This window comes from Gossypium raimondii, chromosome 6, assembly GCF_025698545.1.
Source record: "Gossypium raimondii isolate GPD5lz chromosome 6, ASM2569854v1, whole genome shotgun sequence".
Lineage (NCBI taxonomy): Eukaryota > Viridiplantae > Streptophyta > Magnoliopsida > Malvales > Malvaceae > Gossypium > Gossypium raimondii.
Genome location: NC_068570.1, coordinates 55,479,292 through 55,501,901, shown reverse-complemented (window position 1 = coordinate 55,501,901; position 22,610 = coordinate 55,479,292). Strand labels below are relative to the sequence as shown.

Sequence of the window (22,610 nt, the reverse complement as noted above, 5' to 3'; positions counted from 1 at the left end):
CTGGACCCTCTACTCAGCTGCCCCCATCCCATCAGCCACCCTACCTGCCTCTACCCCTGCTGCCATTCTCACCAGCCACCCTATGCCATCTCCATCAACCCATCACTCCCTCTCCATAAAACAATAAAAATGAGGAATGGAATGGTGAACTTTTGGACACTCTCGAGCCCTTCACCATTTTTCATCACTTTCTCCCTCCCTCAACCGATACTAGCACTGTCCACCATCACCATCTAAAGAGAAGTTGAGTTTATAGCTTAAACAACTTTTATTTAATTTATAAAATTGTTATTTCCATCATATATTCAACATACAAAACATTTGAAACACAAGAAAAAGTCTTCACGTTCTTGATCTAGTTCAACATCTTCATGACTCTGACATGGTGGAGTGAGAAACCCTGCAATTTAATTAACCCCAAAAAATGAAAAAAGATAGATAATGTATATAACTAAATAAAATTAGGTTTTTCTCTGTGCGTGCGTGTGTTTATTTCCATGGAGTTTTCACATTTGATTAATTATAATTATGTATCAAGGCAAATGATGTTTAATTCCTCCCATGCAAACAAGACTTGACGTTTGGTGCGGTACGAATGCCCAACTGGATCATAGTAGTATTGCACCATCATCATCACAATCATCATCATCATCATCATCTTAATATTTGCATACATGTATGTAGGATGAAGGAAACAATGGTGGTTTGATATATACCTTATAGATCCTGCCGCGGCCCCTATAGCCAGACGGAACAAAGCGCTCTTCAACTATCCAACCAGGGAGCAACCAGTCATAAGGAGCATCGGTGTTGTCAAAGTATTGGATATGGTGACACCCAGTGACATCCTATTGACCCTTTTTTCAGCCTTCTCTTTCACCGCCCTCAAGGTGGCTAGCGTCAATGGCGACCACTCCTTAGCCTGCTGCTACTGATGGTCTCCCCCTCCTCTTCGTCAAGCTCGACTCGCCACTCTCCATCTTCATCACTTTGTTAAAACCTACAATGCCTATTGTTTTGTATGCACCTTCTCCATTTCTCGTACCTATATATAGCCCCGGTGTGGGTTGGTAATTTTGCAAATTTACATATTTGCCTCTCATTTTCCTCTTTTCATTTGCATTTGTCCCTTAGGGTGTTGAATCATTTTCAATTTTACCCTTGAACATATACATGTCTTTCTAAATTGATTGAGCATAATTTTTAAAGAAAAATTATTTAGGTTTATTCTTTTGGTTATACATTATTTTGAACATGAAGTTATTAAATGCGTCGCGCGTGCAATTTCACTTAACTCATTCGCATTTATTAATTTATACCTTTTACTTTATTTGATCATCGAGAAATTAGAAAAATACATAATTTATATTAATTGAATTGTGATCAAACATGTTAATTTTAAGCAATTTGATTTCTCGTGTTTATTTGTTAAAAATTTTCAAGGTATTTAGAATATCTTAGTTATAATCGCAACCCAATTTTGTGACATTAACATTCAATCTTCCATAAACATGTTTAATTAGTGAGCATGAAAGTTTCAAGGATTTACAAACACTAAATTTATGGGGGTTTTTTATTCATTAGATTTATGGTTTTGCTAATGAATGTTTTTAAGAAATGTTTTAAGATAAATTAATATTTCTTTATTTTATTAACAATAAACCGTGGATTAAATCTTTTAAAATTACAAATTCGAGTGAATTTAGACATGTAATATTCTTGTCAAGTGATTTAAGAATCTTGAATTTGAGTAATAATATCCAATATTTAAAGGGTTAGATTGAAATCTAACGAAAACTTGGGGTGCCTGTCAGAATATTATGAATTTTGGTTGAGATTTCCTCTACGGGCATTAATTATGTAACATCTCGGCTTACCATATATATTATACTCAAATAAGGTTAAAAAGGAAATGGTGAGCCAAAACCATTATACAGACCACTAATAAAATTAATATACATTAAATTTTTATGTCATACTTATACTTAAAATAAAATATTAAAAGGAAAGTGACCTGGGAATTTATCTGTAATAATTGAGACAAATCACTCACTGCTTTAATTTAGTAATATAATATATATTTATTTTAATTGAGAATATTATTTTATTTAGTATATATTTAATGATAAAATGTTGTAAAATTACACATGATTTTTTGTCCAATATACAATGTGATACATGAATTTTGATTTTGTATAATTATATATAAAAAATTATTCGATTTAATTTTCACAAATTACTATAAATATTATTATCGATGTAGCATCATTTTACATTTACATTTACATATGGTATACATGAATATTATATTTATCTAACATGAAAACAATGTTAAAATAGCACAATCCCTCATCTAAAAAATACAAGGTTGTGGAGTGCTTATACTATTATAAATAGAGGTGGTCTCTCCACCTTTAAATCATCCCAAAATTTGTTATTCCTTCATAAGACAGATTTTCCCTTTTGTAATTTTTCACCTTTATTTTTGCAGTAAAATATATTTGGTAGAATCTGAGGATGTAGGCATAATTTGCCGAACCTCGTTAAAATTTTGGAGTTCTTTATTGTTTTTTACTTTCAATATTTTATAGAGTACATTGGTTGTAATATATTTTGCTATTAAATTACATTGGTGGGATACTCTGTCTAGGAGGTTGGGTTTTAAGTGAGACCGTCTATGACCCTTCCAATCTTTCCTGGAAATTGAACCTAGTGTGATTTTTTAGTACAATGATTTACCCTATTTGCACAACAAATTGTATCAGGCTGCATAAGTGAAATCAATATAGAAGTATACAACTTCTATTTGATGTTGAATAGAATAAGGTGATTTAACCTTACTGTATTACTTCTATTTGACTTTGATTAGAATATAGTTTTACAAACCTATGAATAGACGTAGTCGTCTCTTCTCTTGTATCATTGAATTCAACATAGCGAATTTTCTTCTCCTCTGTCCGTGGTTTTTTCCTGAAAGGGTTTTCACGTAAAAATTATGTTTGTTCTATTTTTTCTTTTCTTTGGGATACATTGCCATTATCGACTTTCTATTTTTAACAGATATTTTTTATAAACTTGTATAAAAAATAATTTCTTAAACTTAAATCATGTATATGTGTTTGAAAGGTCATATTGTAATTGGTAATTTCTTATAATTCTTCTTCTAATTGCTTTTACAATTTTCATATTGACAATGATCAATGAACTCTCACCTATTGAACTTGATCTTGGCCTTGTAAATGATGTTAAGAATTATGGTCAACACATGGTATTATAGCTACAACATATGCAAAGATGGCACCATCACACATTGTTGAACCCATATTGTTGTACTATATGAAAAGATGGCAACACATTGTATGATAGTTACAACATATGAAAAGATGGCAAGCAAAAGGCCATCACACATTGTTCTACTTTAGAAGCTGTATCCTAACCGTTCTCCATGGATTCATAGTTGTTTAAGTCCAAATAACGACATTGATTTCACTTTTCTATATTTTTTGATACATTTGGATAATTGTATCCCATAACCATGTCCGAGTATGTGTTAGCGTAAAAATAAAGATTTTTTTTCTTTAATTGAAATTACAATTACAATTACTTACAAGTAATACATTTGAATAGTTACAACAAAAATCAATCATTACAATGCACACTGATTATTAGACTAGCTGCATGTTTATGTACTTGGGTATTACTATATTCATATATTGTATCTCATCAACTCATACTACAAAAGATACTATTGGCAAATAATTGAGCTAATGCACATCAAATTCGTGTTTGAATGTGGTTAGGTTCTGGGTGAACTCAAGGGTGTAGTTAGGGGATGGCAGAAGTCTAGCTCCCCTTAAAATGGAAAATTTTTCATTTAAATCTTTTAAAATTTTTAAAATTTTAAATTAGTAAAGGTAAAATTACACTTTGACCTCCTAAAAATAATAAAAAATTGATTTAATCCTTTAAAAATTATAAAGATATAAACTATTAAAATGATGAAATTACATTTTTACTATTGGAAAAGATACAATTTAATTTCGGCACTCTAACAAATTTTTCTAACTCCACCCTAGGTTAACTTATTTTTGTTCGAATCTAAGCTTCGAGTGACATCCCTCATAAGCTTGTCAAAATGATGTATCAAAAGAATAAACAAAGTTAAAGTCATGGAAAAAAATTTACGTATTGCAAATAAAATAAAATTTGTTCTATGTACACTATAACATAATAAGTCAGTAAGTTCGTCACTCACTTGTGAAAACAAACTAGGGTAGGCCAGTCTGCAATATGCTAGGCAAATTTAACAATAGCAAATGAAGTGGGTGCCTCCACCATTGTAATGTTGTTGAAGTAGAATGCTGGCCAATTGTTGATAGCAGATGCACACTAAAATAATGTGTTCATACTCCTACATTCAACTTTAAACAAATATAGTATTTTGGTTAAGGAAAAGTCAGCAATATTTTATTTTAAATTATAGTAAGCACTGATATGAATTTGTAACATCTCAGACCAGGCCTAGACGTTATTGCTGAATTTGGAGATGTCACAAAGATGGGTTTTGAAAACTGAGTCATTACGATAGATCGTTCTAGTTTTATAACTCAAATTCGTTTATATCTATTATCGAAAGTGTTATTTAATTAACTTATTTGCCAAAACGTAATTTATAGCGAAAGTCATAGAAAACGTATTTTTTTGGAAATCCCATTCGTATATATATATTTTTAAAAACATTTGTTTTACTAAAAACCACATTTTAAATACTGTCGCAGATAAAATATTAAAACGAAAATCTTAAAATTTAACCAAACAGTCTGGAGAGTCCAATTATAACAAAACTCCCAGAAATAAACCTTAAATTAAAAAAAAAAACCACAATCTTAAACAATTTATGAATTCGTTGTCACCATGAGGCTCCGTCACACTGATTCGCCTAAGTCCGTGGATTACCTGAACAAAATAGAAAGACAGAACTGAGTTTTCGTAAAATCAGTGCGTAACCCAACTGAAATAAACATACAGTTCATACAGAAATCACAGGTACAGTCAGATTCAGTCTCGAATCTATGTCTTTTACAGATACAGATAATAGAATCAAATATGCAAAATAGATATACAGAATCCTACCCCCATCCTCTATACACCAACTCCGACCATCCCATCACACCATGTGGGGTTAAAAATACCTAACCATCCCTACACACCACATTGTGTCTTTACGACACATATCAAACAATATGCAACCAAGCTACCAGAATATAGGCGAAGGTCGCCATACAGATTACTTCATCCACATATACAATTTCCACCCCAGACATAATTATAGATTACAGATAAAGAAATATCATACTTAAGATGCTCGCATACAAATGTTAGATATATATAGTAGAATAATCAAACATGTATTACAGTGTCCTGCTCAGAGAAAACTATCAGAATATCAAATCACATAATCTAGGGTTTGGTTAGCCCTTACCGACCCTACGTTAGGCCCACAGTCGATCGAAACGACCCATGCGACCTTAGGAAAAATTTTAGAATTATGGGTCCACATGCTCGTGTGGGCCCACACGCTCAAATTGGCCTCACCCGTGTGGCCAATACGCCTCGTGTGGCATGTCCGTGTGGCTCATATGCCCAATTTGGCCTAGCTCGTATGTCCCACACGGCCATATTCACACCACCATATGACCATGTCCTGCACACGGCTATGCCTTCGTCAAACACACGGTCGTGCATCGCACACGGCCAACCACACGGCTAGGCAGACACCCGTGTGACATCGACAGAATACCTTTTTCAATTTTTACCGAAGCTTAATTTTTTGCGTTAGGAGTAGACACCTAGTTCGGTTCTGATGCGAAAACACTTCTGAGACCACCAGAACCTAAAATTGACCAATAATTCATCGAATTAGCCGCTCAAATCGATAACAAACCGAACTACCTCGAAATAGACAATCCTTTAATCCACAAAACTACTCTTACCTTCAAACGAACAATGGTGATTTTGCCTAACTAAATCACCGATTGGAAACCCCCAGCCCCTTAATCTTCTCCTAAACACAAAACGAACCCCATTAATCAATGATTCACTAACCCAAAATAATAACCACACTTGCCACACATACTAGAAATGCACAAAGAACACTGAAATATAAAGAAACAATGAATTATGCAAAAGAGGTGTGACAGAATAAGAAAGAACAAAGAAATTGACAGAGAACCCAAAAGGAGAAGAAAAGAAGGTCAAAATTATTAAGGCTTCAACCTTACCATTAAGTTAAGGTCTCATTGACGGAAAAAAAAGGTCATACAAGAGAAGAGAGAATAGAAAACCACCTGTAATGGTCACCGTCCACCAAAAAGCAGCACACTCCATGGTACAGAGCGAACCACTCGAGGCACATCATGCCTGGAAGGGTGCAGAACTGAGATGGAAGAGTTCAGAATGTCCCAGATTGTGGCAGACACTTCTAATACTCGTTGGAGAAGTCTAGAAGGCCCGTAACATTTTGAAAGGTTATAGAAAGGGCTGGACCCTTGTGGAATAGGGTAAAAGGTTTAAGAAGATCTAGAAACACCCACTTGTATATAACATTAAATATTGTTAGGTGAGAATATTCTAGATATTGTTATGGTAGAGGCAATTCAAGTTTTTGAGTACATATATGGCTATGGGATTTTCTATGAAGGTAAATGGATGTTTGTGGATGTGATATTTGGACTGTTGGTTAAACTTACACGAAGAAGATAAATGAGCACATTTGATGTCAAGGGAAAAATAACAAAAATGACATTCATAAAAAAATGTGTTAGGTTTTTCCTTGCATACTGCACAACCACATACATTGTGATCACTAGGATATGGTCTTTGTTGATGAAAAAGACCATAGTATGAGTGTCGGGGATGGGAAGGGTGACTAGGAAGTGAAAGAGGTGCCTCTGCACATTGCTTGTGAAGGTGATAATTGCAATGACTACAAGTGAAGCATGGAGCTGAAAGCAGTTCCCCACATCCACCACAGTAAGCTTTGAGACCTTCATTGCTTTACTCTGCCACTAACACCAAGGGATGTTCCTTATGAAGAGGATCCTGAATTTGTTGCACCGACTTGTGGTGTCTCTCATTCTCATTCTACATCTCCATTGATTAATGTTTTTGTGAGAAATGAAGGAAATAATAGGAATGAATAAAGGAGATGAATAAAAGGAGGGATAATTTTGAAGTAGAGGAATGATTGAGAAATGGTAGTTTGAAGAGTTGTGGTTTAACACTATTATTTCTCAATTTTAATTTAAAAAAAGAGAAAATGAAAAGTGGGATGCAATTAATAATTGAGTAAATATAATAATTTGGATAATGCGAGATTTGGTAGTGCAAGATTCGATTCGTTTTCTTTTCTCAAGTATCCAAAGATTATCACTTCTAAAAAAAAAATAAAGTATTGTGGTTTGCTTAATTGTAAGCACAAAGAATTTTAGTTTTGGTAATTAAAAGGAAGACTACAAAACTTTGAATAGATTTAATGCATATGAATGATATTAAAGAGTAAGAAATGAAGAATTAAGAGACATTATCACCACCATATGATTTTAATAAAGACGGTTATATATATTTGATAAAGATGATAATAGATCACATATATGCCATTTTGTAATAAAATTCTAATATGAAATTGCATAATTTCTTTATTAATGAATTAAGTCTAAATATTACTATTTGAATCCAAAATAATAATTATCCAAATATGATTAATATATGAATTTGGTAAGTTAAAAAATTAAAAATAATTTTTAAAATGTAAATTGGACCATTCAAATCCAAATATGTTTCTTAAAATAAATAATTTATTTAGTATAGAATTACAATTTGTAGCTTAAGTATATCATACCAATAAGTGTTGGGTATTATGATAAGACACATTACACTCTTAAGCGAAGAACGTAGGTTTGAACCTTGAAGATGACATTATTAAAAGAGGCAATCACGAACCGAGAACATGAACAATAAAACGAACTTTAAAAATAGTAAAAAAAAGTCATTATTTATAATAATAACTTAATTATTTTAAATATTTTATTAACAAATTTATGCTTTTTATAATAGTTTTTACATTTTATTAACAATTTTAATAATTTTCTATATTTCAAAATATTTTTCATAATTTTACAATTTTTATTTTTGTAAATTTAATAATGATTAATGTCATACTTTTTATTATTTTAATAATTATTAATGCTTTTTTGTTCAATTTTAATAATTTTTATAGTTTATATATTTTATTTCATTTATAATGTGTTTTATATGTTTTGTACTTTTATATGTTTTATAAATTTATAATATTTAAAATTTGTATATATTTGTATTATTTTTATATTATTTTTAATATAAAATATCATATTTCCTTGCATAGCACAATCTTGGTGTGCCACATGGCGAAAACAACCCTTAAAAATAGTTATTGTTACTCTTTAATGATTGACCGCTAACTTTAACAGTTAAATGATTTAATAAATTAAAATACGTTCAATAGCTCAATCAAATAAAAAAAGAAGAAGTATAAGGGCTTAATTAGTTTTTGAAAAAATTTAGGGCTTTTAAACATCCTTTAGCCTTAATTTTTACATCATAGTTAAAAAATTTAATACATCAAATGTATCATACACTAAAAAATTTCTTAAAAGAAAAGACAATTAAATACAAAGTAAAATTTATATGTTATAAAAATCCAAACAAAGTAAAGCATTCCTACAAGAATAATATTTTGTTTTCTTTATTAAAGTAAAATTGTTCTTTTCTTTTACTTGCAAATTAGGTAACTATTTTGGTTATTTATGGATTTAAGATTACTTAATCATGCTATGAATACATGGACAATAGTCGAAAACCATAAAAACTATTATACTTGCATGTTCCACTCGAAATTATTGTTATTTATATATTCTTATATATCTAATTCACCCATCAATCGAGGTAAACGAGATGATTTGCTTTTGCTAATTAGAAGGAGGGGTATAAAGAATTTAAATATAAAGAATTTTACTTTTACTAATTAAAAGGTATTTTGCTTTGATTAATTGTAAGCACAAAAAATATTACTTTTTGGTAATTAAAAGGAAGCACGTCTTATTCTCAAAAAATATATGTTCTCTTTGGTGTTTATGGATATAAGTCAATTGTTTCTGATATTTGAATCTTGCAGGCCGCACCAGCTAGCTTCTCTAGGCTGGCTCCTGAAGCATCAGCAACAACAACATCAAGGGTTAGATTTTTTTTCCTTTTAACTCCAAAAGTCATTGTCTATTTTACTATATATAGTTTCTATGCTTGTTTTATTTTTCTAGAAAATATGTTTGGTAGTTAATGGGTTAAATATTAAAAAAATTAAATGGTCCAATTAAGATCAATAAAAACCAATTTTTTAAAACAACAAGTTATTAAACTATTAATAAATTTATGTTTTAGTTATTCAATTTTAAAAATTATAAAATGATCCTTGAATTATTTTAAAATTTTTATTTAAGTCACTTAATTATCACGGCTTCTTTGTTTGCACCGTGAAAACTTTCCTTACCCTTCTCTTCCATTGTTCGATTTTTTCATGAAACAATTCTAAATGTATATATTTAATCCATTTGACCATTTTAAAAAAAATTCAAATATATAGATTTTTGTAAATAAATCTAAATAAAAAAATAATATGTTTATTATTAAAAAATTTAATTCAAGTGAGGGCGAGATAGATGTCATAATACAAAGAATAGATGCCATCAAAGTTTGCAAAATTGGGCCAATGATTCAATCGGCTAAACCACCAATTCTTGATTTGGTCAATCCAACCAACTCATTTGGTTTGGTTAAATAATATATATTAAAAAATTTGGTTCAATCTTATCACGAATTCTAAATATGCATGAACTTGAAAATTAATAAAATAAAAATAAATATATAATTATTTAAAATATTTAAATTTCGAATATTCCAAAATGTAAGTTTTATAAAACATTCAAAACCATATTTATTAATCCAATATTAACCATACTTCAAATTAGTTTTGAAACACTAATTATTTTAAAATTTATTTAAAAAATTAAAGAAATTAAGATATTCACCGTGAGTGACATAATAATGATTAATCCTTTAATCGCAAGTATTCTCTAAAATGATAAATGATTGATCACGAAATGTAGTCTAAAGGGAATCAAACCCTCTACCACATTAATGTTTTTTATTAAATGATAAATTTATCAAAAACATTAATATTATAAAATTTGATATTTAAATTAGGAAGTGAAACAAGATTTTTCTCCTCTGTTTTTTAACTATTTGATATTTAAATTAGGTATATTTTGATAATTAAATTAAACTTTTACTATTTATTTCTTTGAATGAAAGATTATTGTGTGTGTTTGAATTATGAGTTCTGCAAACCAAGCTGAAAAGGAGGAAGTCCATTCCAGATTCTATTTACGTTGGTAATGTGCTGGAAGCGGAATTGTGGGGCATTTTTCATGCTCTCTCCATTCAAGAAGGTAGTGGTGGAATGTGACAGTTCCCAAGCTGTCCAGCTGTTTGAATGATGGCCAGGCTGCTTCTCATAACTTGGCATTGGTTAGAAATATACTACAACTGTGCGGACATGGTTGGGATATTTGCATTCTCCATCTCCCACCCCACGGACTGCCAATCAAGTGGCTGGCAAAACTAAGGGTTTAACATGGGTTTCGAGCTGCAAATTTTTGTTTCCCCTCCTGCTGGTGTTTGGAATATAGCGTGTATAACATCAGGGCTTCAAACTGTAAAACCAGGTTAAACATCGACTGCTTGCTGTTGTAATGACCATGCTTGTGATGTAGGCAAGGACCAAAGCATGAAATAGTTCTTGTTTTTGCAGGCACATTTGATTCCATAGGTAGAACTAAGTTGCAAGATGCATGCAAAGCTGGTCTGGTGACAATTCAAGGCAAGAACTCAGCTGTGCTCGGAACTGTATTCATCTGTAAGTGATTCAATAGCCATCAAAACTTTTGTTGAAGTTCCTTTTCTCTTTTAATCTAACCCCATGAAATGGCGCAGCCGCATATCTGTTTATAACTTCGTTCCCAGATCAAGCGGAGAAGCTGCTTAGATGTGTCTTGCAAGGTAGCCATTGCAAAATGAGCCTGTGTTATATTTTACCCAACTAACATCCGAGGCGGTCCAAAATGAGTCCTTATCCCTGCCGCAATGGTAAGAAATGTCCATGCAACAACTTAGATTTGACCACCAAGATGGTTCCTTACAAAATGGCTTTAGTCATCAAGCTGACAAATGATTTTATCTCCTCTCTAGGAGACCATCTCTAGGGTAGAGATGGTGTGTCTAAGATCATTAAGCATCTCTTCTAAAGACGAGCCTCCAAGAGTTATGGTCAAATCTCTCATCTAAAAAATATGTTTGGCAGTTAATGGACTAAATATTTAAAAAAAAAAATTTAAATATTCAAATTAAGATGAAGCTTTTGATTATTTATATAAAAATATTTTTTTTAGGAAGAATTACACTTAAGGTTTTTAAACTATTAGTAAGCTTAAGTTTATAAAATAATTATTGAAGTATTCTAAAATTTTCATATAAGTCACTTAATTATTCGAAAGGCCTTTTTAAAATCATTACTATATGGATTCTTTGTTCTCACAGCAAAAGTTTTCACTCTTTTTTTTTCATTAAAATATAAACAACATAAAATAGTCACTTTGAAATAAGATCTATCCTATTTTGATCACTCTAATTTTTCTCAATTTAATTATTTTAATTAAATAATTGAATAAAATAATCACTGGGGTTAAATTATTCGTTTTCTTCTTATGAGTTATTTTTATTTTGATGAGACCAGGTGAGTTCATCTACTTCCAAAAACCTTGACAGCCTGGATAATATATAGTATAGAGGGTCCATTCACTCATTTTCTATTTTTATTATTATATATAATATTGGTGTTTGTTCTATTTTTCTTAAAAAATTGTTGACAGTTAATAGATAAAATATTTTCTCAAATTAAGATTAAACTTTTAGATTACTCATATAAAAATCATTTTTTAAAATTGTCCAACAAATGTTGAAAGGGTAAATGACTACTTGAAAAAATATAAAAGAATTAAAACTTAATAACTTTTATTTCAGCCTTTTATATAAAAACAATCCTAACAAAGTAAAGCATTTCTACAAGAATAATACTTTGCTTTTTTTATTAAAGTAAAAATTGTACTTTTCTTTTATTTGTAAATTAGGCTACTACTTTGATTCTTTACGGGTTTAAGAGTACTTAATCATGCCATGAATACATGGATAACAGTCGAAAACCATAAGAAATTATTATGTTTGCATATTTTACTCGATATATGTTGACACGTCGCTTATTTTAGAGTTAACACGTGTATACTCAATGTAAGTTCCTCTATACATGATGTGAATCCTTGAATAATAAATGTTCGCCCATTTATAGTCAAACTCCTTACCACATTCATGTTTTATATTAAATGAGAAATTTTCCCAAAATATTATAACTCTACATTGTATATAATAAAGTTTGGTTTTATATTCATTTAAATTACCAAGTGAAACAAGATTTTGAACAATTTCATTTCAATTTAAAATTGAGAAAGAAAATATCTTCTCTAATTTCTAAAAATAAATTAAACGTCTTTATTATTTATTTTTTAGAATTACGGATTATTGTGTGTTTGAATTATGGGTTTCAAACCCAAACTGAAAAGTACAGTTGAGAATAATTAAATTAATTAAGATAATTTAAATAAGAAATAATTCAAATCTTACAAACTCAAACAAATCATAGATGAATCCCAAAGTAATATTGAATCAAATCATACAAACCCAAATCAATTGTTAAACCTCCAAATTTCATTTCGATTTCAGTTTAATCCTTAGCTTGTTTAATTTCAATTGTTTTTATTTTTTTAAATAAAAGATTTTATTAAATATTTCATTTAACATTTTATTTATTTATTTACTTATCTTTAGCTTTTGATCTAACTTATATTAGTTTTTATTTATTTATTTTTGATTGACTTGTTTATTTTATTTTTGCCTATCATGAGTGCCATTTTATTCCGTTATTTATTTATTTGCTATTTTTTCAAATACTTTCAAGCTTTTGGGCTCATTATTTTTATGGTTGTTGTTGTTATTATTGTTATTACTTTTATTCATGCATGTTAGTATCAAGGCTATATATAATTATTTTATTATGTATATCATTTTATGGTTATTTCAAATACATGTTGTATTATTACTATTAGTTATGTATGACCCTTTTCGTTTCAAGTAATTTTTTTAAATATAATCCAAATTGCATATACACTACTTTTAAACATTTCATCCATTCTTACTCAAATTCAAAAATAAAATTTTCAAAATAAGGAAATATTTTGCATTTTAGAAATTTGAGAAATCGTACCTTAACTTACGGGGTTTCGGTTTTCTCGTTAAACCTAAATGGCAAAATATCCTTTTAAATTTTAAAATACGAAATTTCAATAAAAATTAAAGGCAAGCTTATTCTCTAAGGTTCCAAATATCGTGTCCTAACTTATGAGATGTGGTATTTCGTTACTTTGAGACGAGTGGGTCTTTAACTCCCTTTTCGATTTATTCAATTATTTTTTAATAAAATTAATAAAAAGGGATCGTATTTTAAATTTCTTTTCGAATTTTTAACTTTCGACATTAAAACATTAAGTAATCAATTAGGTACCAATTTTGGGCGTAACAAGGGTGCTAATCCTTCCTTGTACGTAACTGACTCCCGAACCCAATTTCTGGATTTTCGTGGACAGAAAATATTGTTTTAGTAAATCAAACAGTTTATTTAAAACAATCAAATTACGAGGTAATCCGATCACACCTCACAAAAAAGGATTGGTGGCGACTCTCATGTTCGTTTTCTTTACAAAATTAAACTCGACCCCCGTTTTCCAAAAAAATGGTTTCGACAAGCAATTAACAGCATTGATGATTGAAAAATTATTTTTTACTCATTTAGAGTACTTACCACAAAGGTTTAGGCTTAGGGCCCGTTCTTTTTACCGTTTCAGAATCACTTTTTCACCCAAACGGCCTTTTCTCTTAAAAGGAGCAAAGAACAGCATCCTTTTTTCTTAAAATTTCTCCATCAGAAAAGTGCTTCTCTCTAGACGGTGAAGCTAAAAAAATCTCCTTTTCCTTCTACTGCCCGCTTTTGATGAAAATTGACCAAATTAACCTATATTCTCCCCAAACGTTTTTCCCTCTCTTTGGTTCTCAAAATGTTCTTTCCCTCTGTTTGGTGAGCCGAGCTTTATACCCAATTTCTTTTCCTCATTTTCGCTTTCAAAGCTCTATTTTCATTATTTGTTCCTCTTCCGCAAAGAGTTAGAATTTCTTTTATATTTCTTCTTCATTTAATTAGTTCCTCTTCTTTAATATTTTCTTTCATTGGAATTTGATTGCCATGCTTCATTGTTATAAAATACTCTTTCTTTCGCTGAATTTTCTTTCAAAGCTCCATTTGTATTTGTTTTCGTAAAATGTCCCTTTATGGTGTAAAAATAAGAAGCAAGTTGATTCCTTGAGATCTTTTTAGAGTGAATTCGAGACATTTAATGCCCTATTATTTTCTCTATTATTATATACGTGGGTTCTTGAATCGGTCTTGAGGAATCACATATTTGTTCACTTGAATGACAACAATGACAAGTTTAATCTGCTTATGTAAGTTATAGAGGTTCTCTTTACCCTAGCTTCAACTTAATATTTTAGAGTAAACTTGTCACGCATCGTTGTTTCATGAACACATTCTTTGTACCTTTGTACCATCAATTTTACTACATTAACGCCTTTTTTCCCTTTTAAACTTTTCCATTTGTTGATCTTTAGTCCGAGGTTGCATGTCATTCATATTGTCTTTGAGATGGCACCAGTTGCTAAGGTATGTGTTAGCCCTTATATTTGTCATTGTCTTGGCTAATTTTTAATGAATGAATATTATAAGAGGTCTATCATTTTTAGTCTATTTTTCAAGTTGGTGCACTTAACCCTTCTCTATCCTCGATGTCATATTCCGTTGAAAATTGTGTTCTTCTTCGATTGACCATGTAGAAAAGGAAAACCACAGATGTAGTTTATTAGATTGTTAATTTCTTTCAAGGTGTTGTGCAACCATTTGATATTTTTATGGTTCGATGCCTTGCATTTTTCACTTTTAGTATAATTACATATAAGTTAGAGGAACATCTTAACATTTTTCATTTCATGCTCTCTGTAATCTTTGCCTTGCTAGGTTTGTTGGCTAATGTTCTTATCCCGTCTGTGTGGTTTTCCATGTTCACCAGTGCTTTTTCCTATGGTTATACTTGCTGCTGTAATGATTGGTGTGCATTCCTCTGTGAAAGACAATCTAGAGTACATAAATAGCCGATACAACTTATTATAGTGGTGTCATTGTTATTTAACGCATTAAACTCACCCAAGCTCTTGGTGTGTATTAATACATGTAGATAGGACAAATATCATTGTTATTAAGTGGAAACTCAAGGAGTTAAAAGAGAAGGAACCGGGCACTCATTGTGAATCTATCTTGTTTGTTATGCTATGCAGGGAGTTCATGCACCGGGTGGTAACAGTTACTTACCAAGTGTGATTCTAATCTTATTTCAGATGTCTGTTCCACCAACCATGATGTTGTTTTCGCAATGGAGGGAATATTTCACGTAGTCGGAGGAAGCGAGTGCTTGCATCAAAGTTCTGTACAATATGGGCATTCCATATTTTACCCTCAAATTAGAATCTTAGTATCCATTGCATGCTAAATTGTTCAATTGAAACTATGTTTGCTTTTATAATTCTAAATATTTTGTTTTATATTCTCAAACATTTAATCTAAAGGGTGATGAAATAGTTAGTTCGATCCATTGTTAATTGAACTATAATTAACTAAACCGTTAGTTGAATTGAGCTTTTTTCTGTTAAAATAATTAACCGAATCGAACCAACTTCAATTAATTTTGTCGGCTTTCTATTGAATTGTTGTTTATATAACTTTTTTTTTCCTTTGGTCCAAAGTTCATACCATTTTGAAACAATTATTGGCAAACATTACACTAAAATGGTAGTGTGCATTAAATCGGAACAAAAATATGACAAACAATGTGCATTGTCATATATTAGAACAAAAACATTATAACATTACATTACAATGACAGTTGGAATGAAATTGATAGGTGTTTAATTCATATATGTTTTAGAGTTAAATTCACACTTAGTTTTAGGCTCCTTTTAAGTGAATTACTAAGTTTAATATTGGGTTTTAGTAATTAGATTTTAGATTTTAGTTAGATAGTATTATGTTTGTTTAATTTTAGTGTTAAAGTAGCCTATCAAATATCTAATTACAAATATTTAATTTTATATTTTATATTTAAATATAGTTTATATATTCTAATTAAATTTTATAAATAATTAATATTAATTACTTAGAAATATTTAAAATTAATATTATATATTAAAATATTAACAATAAGTTATAATAAATTATTTTTTTATATTTTTGCTAAAATATCATAATATTAATTAATTTGAACATTATTTAAATACATATTTATTACTTTATAATCTCATGTCTAAAATGGACATTTTATTCTTCAAAAGCACTTTTTGACAGCAATGCCAAACACTCAAATTTCTAAAAAGTACTTCTCAAAATCACTTCTCAAAAGCACTTCTGAAAAGCACTTCTCAAAAGCACTTCTCAAAAGCAATGAAGAACTGGCCCTTAGTAACCCCAACGGCATTTGCGGTGGATGACATAATTGCATGCAGACTTTTCACACTTGAGAATTTCTTCTTGGCAAAGCTTATCACAATAAAAGCATTCAGGGTAGCCCTCGACGTTCCTAAAAAAATTAAGATCATGATTATGTTTGTAATAATAAAAAGGCACTATGCTCAGATCCTTTAGAAATAAAAATTCTCCGAGAACACATTTGAGATGAACAGAAGTATCACAAATTGAATAAGAATAATACCAAAGGCTTGGATCTCTTTCTTGTTCACAAATATCACAATAAGATTGCTCCTTATCATCATGATAAGTAAGGTTTAGCATGTGTTCATCAATTTTGTGAAGAGCTGAATGTGATAATGTTAACCATGCAAAATTCAAAGTAAATCTGCACTTTCCACATCTAAATGCACCACGCCAACACTTGATATGCCACAACCATTACAATTCTCCTAAATCAAAAAAGAGAAAATGTTTGGACATGCAACCAAAATGGCATTACAAATACTACTACTTCCTCCCAGTATTCATTATATTTGGAGACCAGCTCGTGAGTAAATATGGTGTGTCTAGGATCATTAAGCATCTCTTCCCAATTGAAGATTTTTTCTAAAGACAAGCCTCTAACTGTAATGGTCAAAGCTCTCATCTATTGAATAATCATGGACTGCAATGAACTATATGTTCTCCTTTATCTCTATTCAGTTCTTTGGTGTCAAGATTTTATTATGCTTATAAAAAATCATTTTTTAAAATTCATTTGGTTTGATTAAATAAATGATTAAAAATTTATAAAAAAAACTAATTGTTTTAAAAAAAATAGAAAATTTCATATTTTGTTAAAATTATTTAAAGAAATTAGGATATCCATCCTGAGCGTCACAACAGTGATTGATCATCTTGTCACGAGTATTCTCTAAAATGATAGACGATTGATCACAAAATGCAGTCAACTCCCTACCACATTCATGTTTTTTTATTGAATGATAAATTTATCCCAAAACATTACAACTCTACGTTGTATATAATAAAGTTTGGAATTTATATTCATTTAAATTATAAAGTGAAACAAGATTTTTCTCATCTCTTTTTAGGCATATTTTTGAACAATTTTCGGTTTTAAATTGAGAAAGAAAAGTGGGATGCAATTAATAATTTGGATAAAGCAAGATTTGGTAATAAAGCGGGATATGAAATCTAGTTGGGATTGGATTGGTGTGAATTCCTAAGGTTTACAAACATTTGGGGGATTACTATAATGTTTTCGAAGTTTGGAGCATGACTGCAATTTTTAAAAGTTGGACAAATTAAAAGGAAAGCTAAAAAGGTGTGATTTGATTCAAATATAGGTTCCCTGGAAGACTAATACCTTAATCGCCATTTTTTTGCTAAATTTTGTTGTTGAATTGTACATATTGTTTTTTGGAGTGGTCTTGCCGAAATTAAGAATCAAGTGGTTGGGATATTTGCATTGTCCATCTCACTTGGAGTGCGAATCAAGTGGCTGGCAAAACAGGGGGTTTAACATGGGTTTCGAGCTGCAAATTTTTGTTTCCCCTCCTGCTGGTGCTTGGAATTTGCTTTGTCAGGATGTTTTTGAGATCTTGCTCACTATAATTTTTTGATATCATTCTTTATTCAAATAAAATTAGGATCATGTTTTTTAGTTTGGCCAAAGGATGTAGGAGTAGTTCTACCAGTTTGATCCCTTCAACCCAATTTGGTTTTATGCTTGTGTACGTGTGGCTTGAAATGCTCTGTTTTGTCCATGTGCATGTGCATGAACAATTAAATCTTAGTTATTACAGATGGCGAGTTCAATGTGATTCAAACTAATTTCACCCATATGTAGTTAACAACTTATTCAGGGGAAACATTAATTTAGTTTGGCATATGCTTTGTTTGGCTTGTTTAGGTACCTTATAGACTGTTTAGGTGTACAATTAATAAATGATCTCAATGTTTTGAGCATCTCTCTTACTCTCTATTTCTTTATATGTCTTTGTAACATCAGGTAGACTATGCATGTACACCTGAGGAAGTTCACTAGCAATTCCAATCTTGTGCTCAGGGTAACAATTTTGACTGACAAGTTTGGTCAACCTAAAGGATTTTCCTATGTTGAATCTGTTGAAGTTGATGCTGTTCAAAGTGCTCTACTGTTAAATGAATCAGAATTGCATGGTCATCAGATGCAGGTTTGTAACTTGATCTACATGTGGATTATTACTTCATTAAATACAACCCTTTATTATAGAAACCAACATACGGCATAAATTATTAGCATGATGGGAAAATCGACAAATGGTTCACTCATTTTATCCTGATTTTTCTTGTGCAATTTTGGAGGTCGGGTTCCTTCTCTGTTTACTTTGCATTTGTACAATTAGCTTCATTGATTATGCTCACTTAATTTGCAACTTAAAAGTGGTTTTATGGGTTCAGTCTGTTTTACTCTGTTGAGTATGCATTGGACATGGGTGTCCCACATGCTTAATGAAAAGATGGACTTCTGCAGCCAATAAATTGGAGCAAGCTGGTTTTCAGAATATAGCATGTATAACACCAGGGCCTCAAACTGTAAAACCAGGTTAAATATCAACTGCTTGCCGTTGTTATGACCGTGGTTGTGATGTATGCAGGGAGCAAAGCATGAAATAGTTCTTGGTTTTGCAGGTACGTTTGATTCTGTAGGTACAACTAAGTTGCAAGATGCTGGCAAAGCTGGTTTGGTCACAATTCAAGGCAAGAATTCAACCGTGCTTGGAACTGCACACATTTGTTAGTGATTCAATAGCCATAAAAAACTTCCGTTGAAGTCCTTTTTCTCTTTTAATCTAACCTCATGAAATGGCGCAGGCGCGTATCTGTTTATAACTTTGTTCCCAGATCAAGCGGAGAAGCTGCTTCAGATGAGTCTTGCAAGGTAGCCATTGCAAAGTGAGTCCGGGTTATACTTTACCCAACTAACATCCGAGGCAGTCCAAAATGATTATACCACCAAGATGATTCCTTACAAAATTGCTTTAGTCATCAAGCTGCCAAATGATTTTATCGGCTCTCTAGGAGACCAGCTCGTGAATAGAGATGGTGTGTCTAAGATCATTAAGCATCTCTTCCCAATCGAAGATTTCTTCTAAACACAAGCCTCCAAGAGTAATGGTCAAATCTCTCATCTACTGGATAATCATGGACTGCAATGAACCATATCTTCTCTGTTGCAGACCCATTTACCCGGTGGCCCACTACCCGTTACAAGCCCAATTGCAAAATAAACCCAAACCCATCTAAAACCTAACCCAAAACCCGAGCCCAATTCATTGGCCCAAGTCAGACTAGGGTTTCAGTCCCTGAAACCCTAACCTAGGAGCCGCCTCTAGGGTCTTTGACCCTTGGCCTTCTGACGCCGCCACGGTCATGTCGCCACCGCCGCGCCGCACGTCCCATCACCCCACTTGCACCTGCTCCACCTGCAAAAGAAAGAAGAAAACGCAAGCAGCAAAGAGAAACAAGAAAAAATAGGAAATAGATCATGTATGAGGGCTATAAAAAGCCGAAACAGAGATGTAAAGGGGACGGCCCCTGTTTTTCAAAAAAGTGAATATGAAATAAAAGGTTGCCATTTTATTTTCGATTGATTTTTGTTTTTATCATTTTTTTCTTTTTAAACAGTTTTTTTTTCTTTAATAACTGTTAAAAAAATAGAAAAAGGGAAAGAAAAAGAACGGGGTACCTGAACCGCTCTGCTTGCGCCGTCGCCGGAGTTCCATTTAGGCTACCGAAGTCGGACCAGGAAGGCGACGTTCGGGGTTTTGCTCCTCGACCCTACGGCTCTGAAGCCCGGCCTTCAGTCGGTCCCTAAAACGGGGTTAAAAACCGACCGTTTGGAGCCTCCGACCACCGCACGTTGCGGGGTCAATGGTGGCCCGTTCGGCCAAGAGAAAAGGGGGGCTGAGGGGATTCTTCTTTTTTTTTTCCTCTGAAATTTTTTTCTGAAACAATGAAAGAATGAAATTTTTTTTAAAAAAATTTGATTTAAATAAAGGTTACAAAACGGCGCCATTTTACGCCCCCTTGACCTGCGCGGTGACCCGACCCGAAGGGAGGATCCGCGCGTTTTCTAAAAGGGGGATATTTGCGCATTTAGTCCCTCCGATTTTGAAGCGCTTTCAAGGAAGTTTTCTCATATTCGCAATTTTGACCACAAATTTTCGCATCCGTTTCAATTTGGTCCAGGAACCATGCGCCTGGGTCTTGGCAGAACGGCGTCGTTCGATTAATAGGAATAATCTCCTAATTGGCCCTTCTATTTTTCGCGCGCCTCACATTTTGATCCCTTACCCTATTTTATTTTTGATTTCAGCCCTGAGATTTCGTTTCAGTTTTGATTTAGTCCTATTATTATTATTATTATTATTATTATTATTATTATTATTATTATTATTATTATTATTATTACCTAATTATTTATATTTATTTTATTAAAATTTCGGTATATGTATATATATGTGCATACATTTTTATGATATATATACATTATTTTTGTAACATATATGTATATATACTTATATATTTTTATATATTTTTTACAACTTATATGCATATCTATATATATATTTTCATTTTCATAAATATATACATATTTATTTTTCTTTTATATATTTAAATATACTTTATATATTTTGTTAATTTATATATATACATATTTTAGTTTATGTCTATATATATCTTTTTATATTTAATTGTATTTGTTACTTATTTATTTCATTTTCGTTATTATTTTGAATGAATGTTTTAATTTATTTGTTTATATATATTGTTATTTTATATGATTGTAGGTATGATTTTATTTATTTTATATTGTTGCTATTACTCGTATCATTTTTATTTTTATGTGTATTATGATTTTATCACGTATAACAACAATGTAATTTGCTTTCACATTTTTTACTACGATTTTCGTGTTTTATTTTACTCGATATAACAAAATTTGTTTTGAAAAATATTTCGTGTTTAGGTTCGAAAGGATCGTACCCTAACTTACTGGGTTTCGATTTTCATAATAAATCTAAATACACGAATCTTTTCAAACTCAAGTTTTTAAACGATCTCGGGAATTAAGAAAAGATCGTGCCCTAACTTACTGGGCCTGATTTATTTCTAAACCCAAGATAATAAAATATCTTTTAAATAAGCATTTTTCATCCGCGTATCGGGAATTTGAGACATTGTGTCCTAACTTACTGGATATGATTCTCTTCCTCGAATAACATGAAATATCCCCCTTTTCCTGAAAATTTTCAACGTTTTAATATAAGGATCGTATTTTTAAAATTCTTCAAGGTTCTCAATTTTTGACATTAAGACATTAAGTAATCAACTAGGTACCAATTTTGGGCGTATCGAGGGTGCTAATCCTTCCTCGTGCGTAACCGACTCTCGAACCCGTTTTTCTGAATTTCGTGGACCAAACTTGTTGTTTTAATAAAATTAAACGTTTATTAAAAACAACCCCTCTTCGAGGTGATCCAATCGCACCTCATAAAAAAAAAGAGGATTGGTGGCGACTCCCGTTTCTTTTTTCAAAACCCAAGTCGACCCCGTTTTTCATCCAAAAAATGGTGTCAACATTCTCCTTTATCTCTCTTTCTTTCTTTGGTTTCAAGATTTCACTACGGTTATAAATAAATTGTTTCTGACATTTGAATCTTGCGGGCTGCACCAACTAGTCCCTCTAGGCCGGCTCTTGAAGCACCAGCAAGAACACGATCAAGGGTTAGATAGT

The 22,610-nt window shown here is 31.4% G+C and overlaps 1 long non-coding RNA gene across 1 annotated transcript; it reads left to right on the top strand.

The window, feature by feature from the left end:
* Window positions 1-10,770: 10,770 nt before the first annotated feature.
* On the top strand, window positions 10,771-20,457 carry LOC105772671 (uncharacterized). Its single transcript, XR_008197180.1, has 2 exons — window positions 10,771-10,817; window positions 19,502-20,457. It is a non-coding gene; the product is annotated as an uncharacterized LOC105772671 (long non-coding RNA).
* The last annotated feature ends 2,153 nt before the right edge of the window (window positions 20,458-22,610 follow it).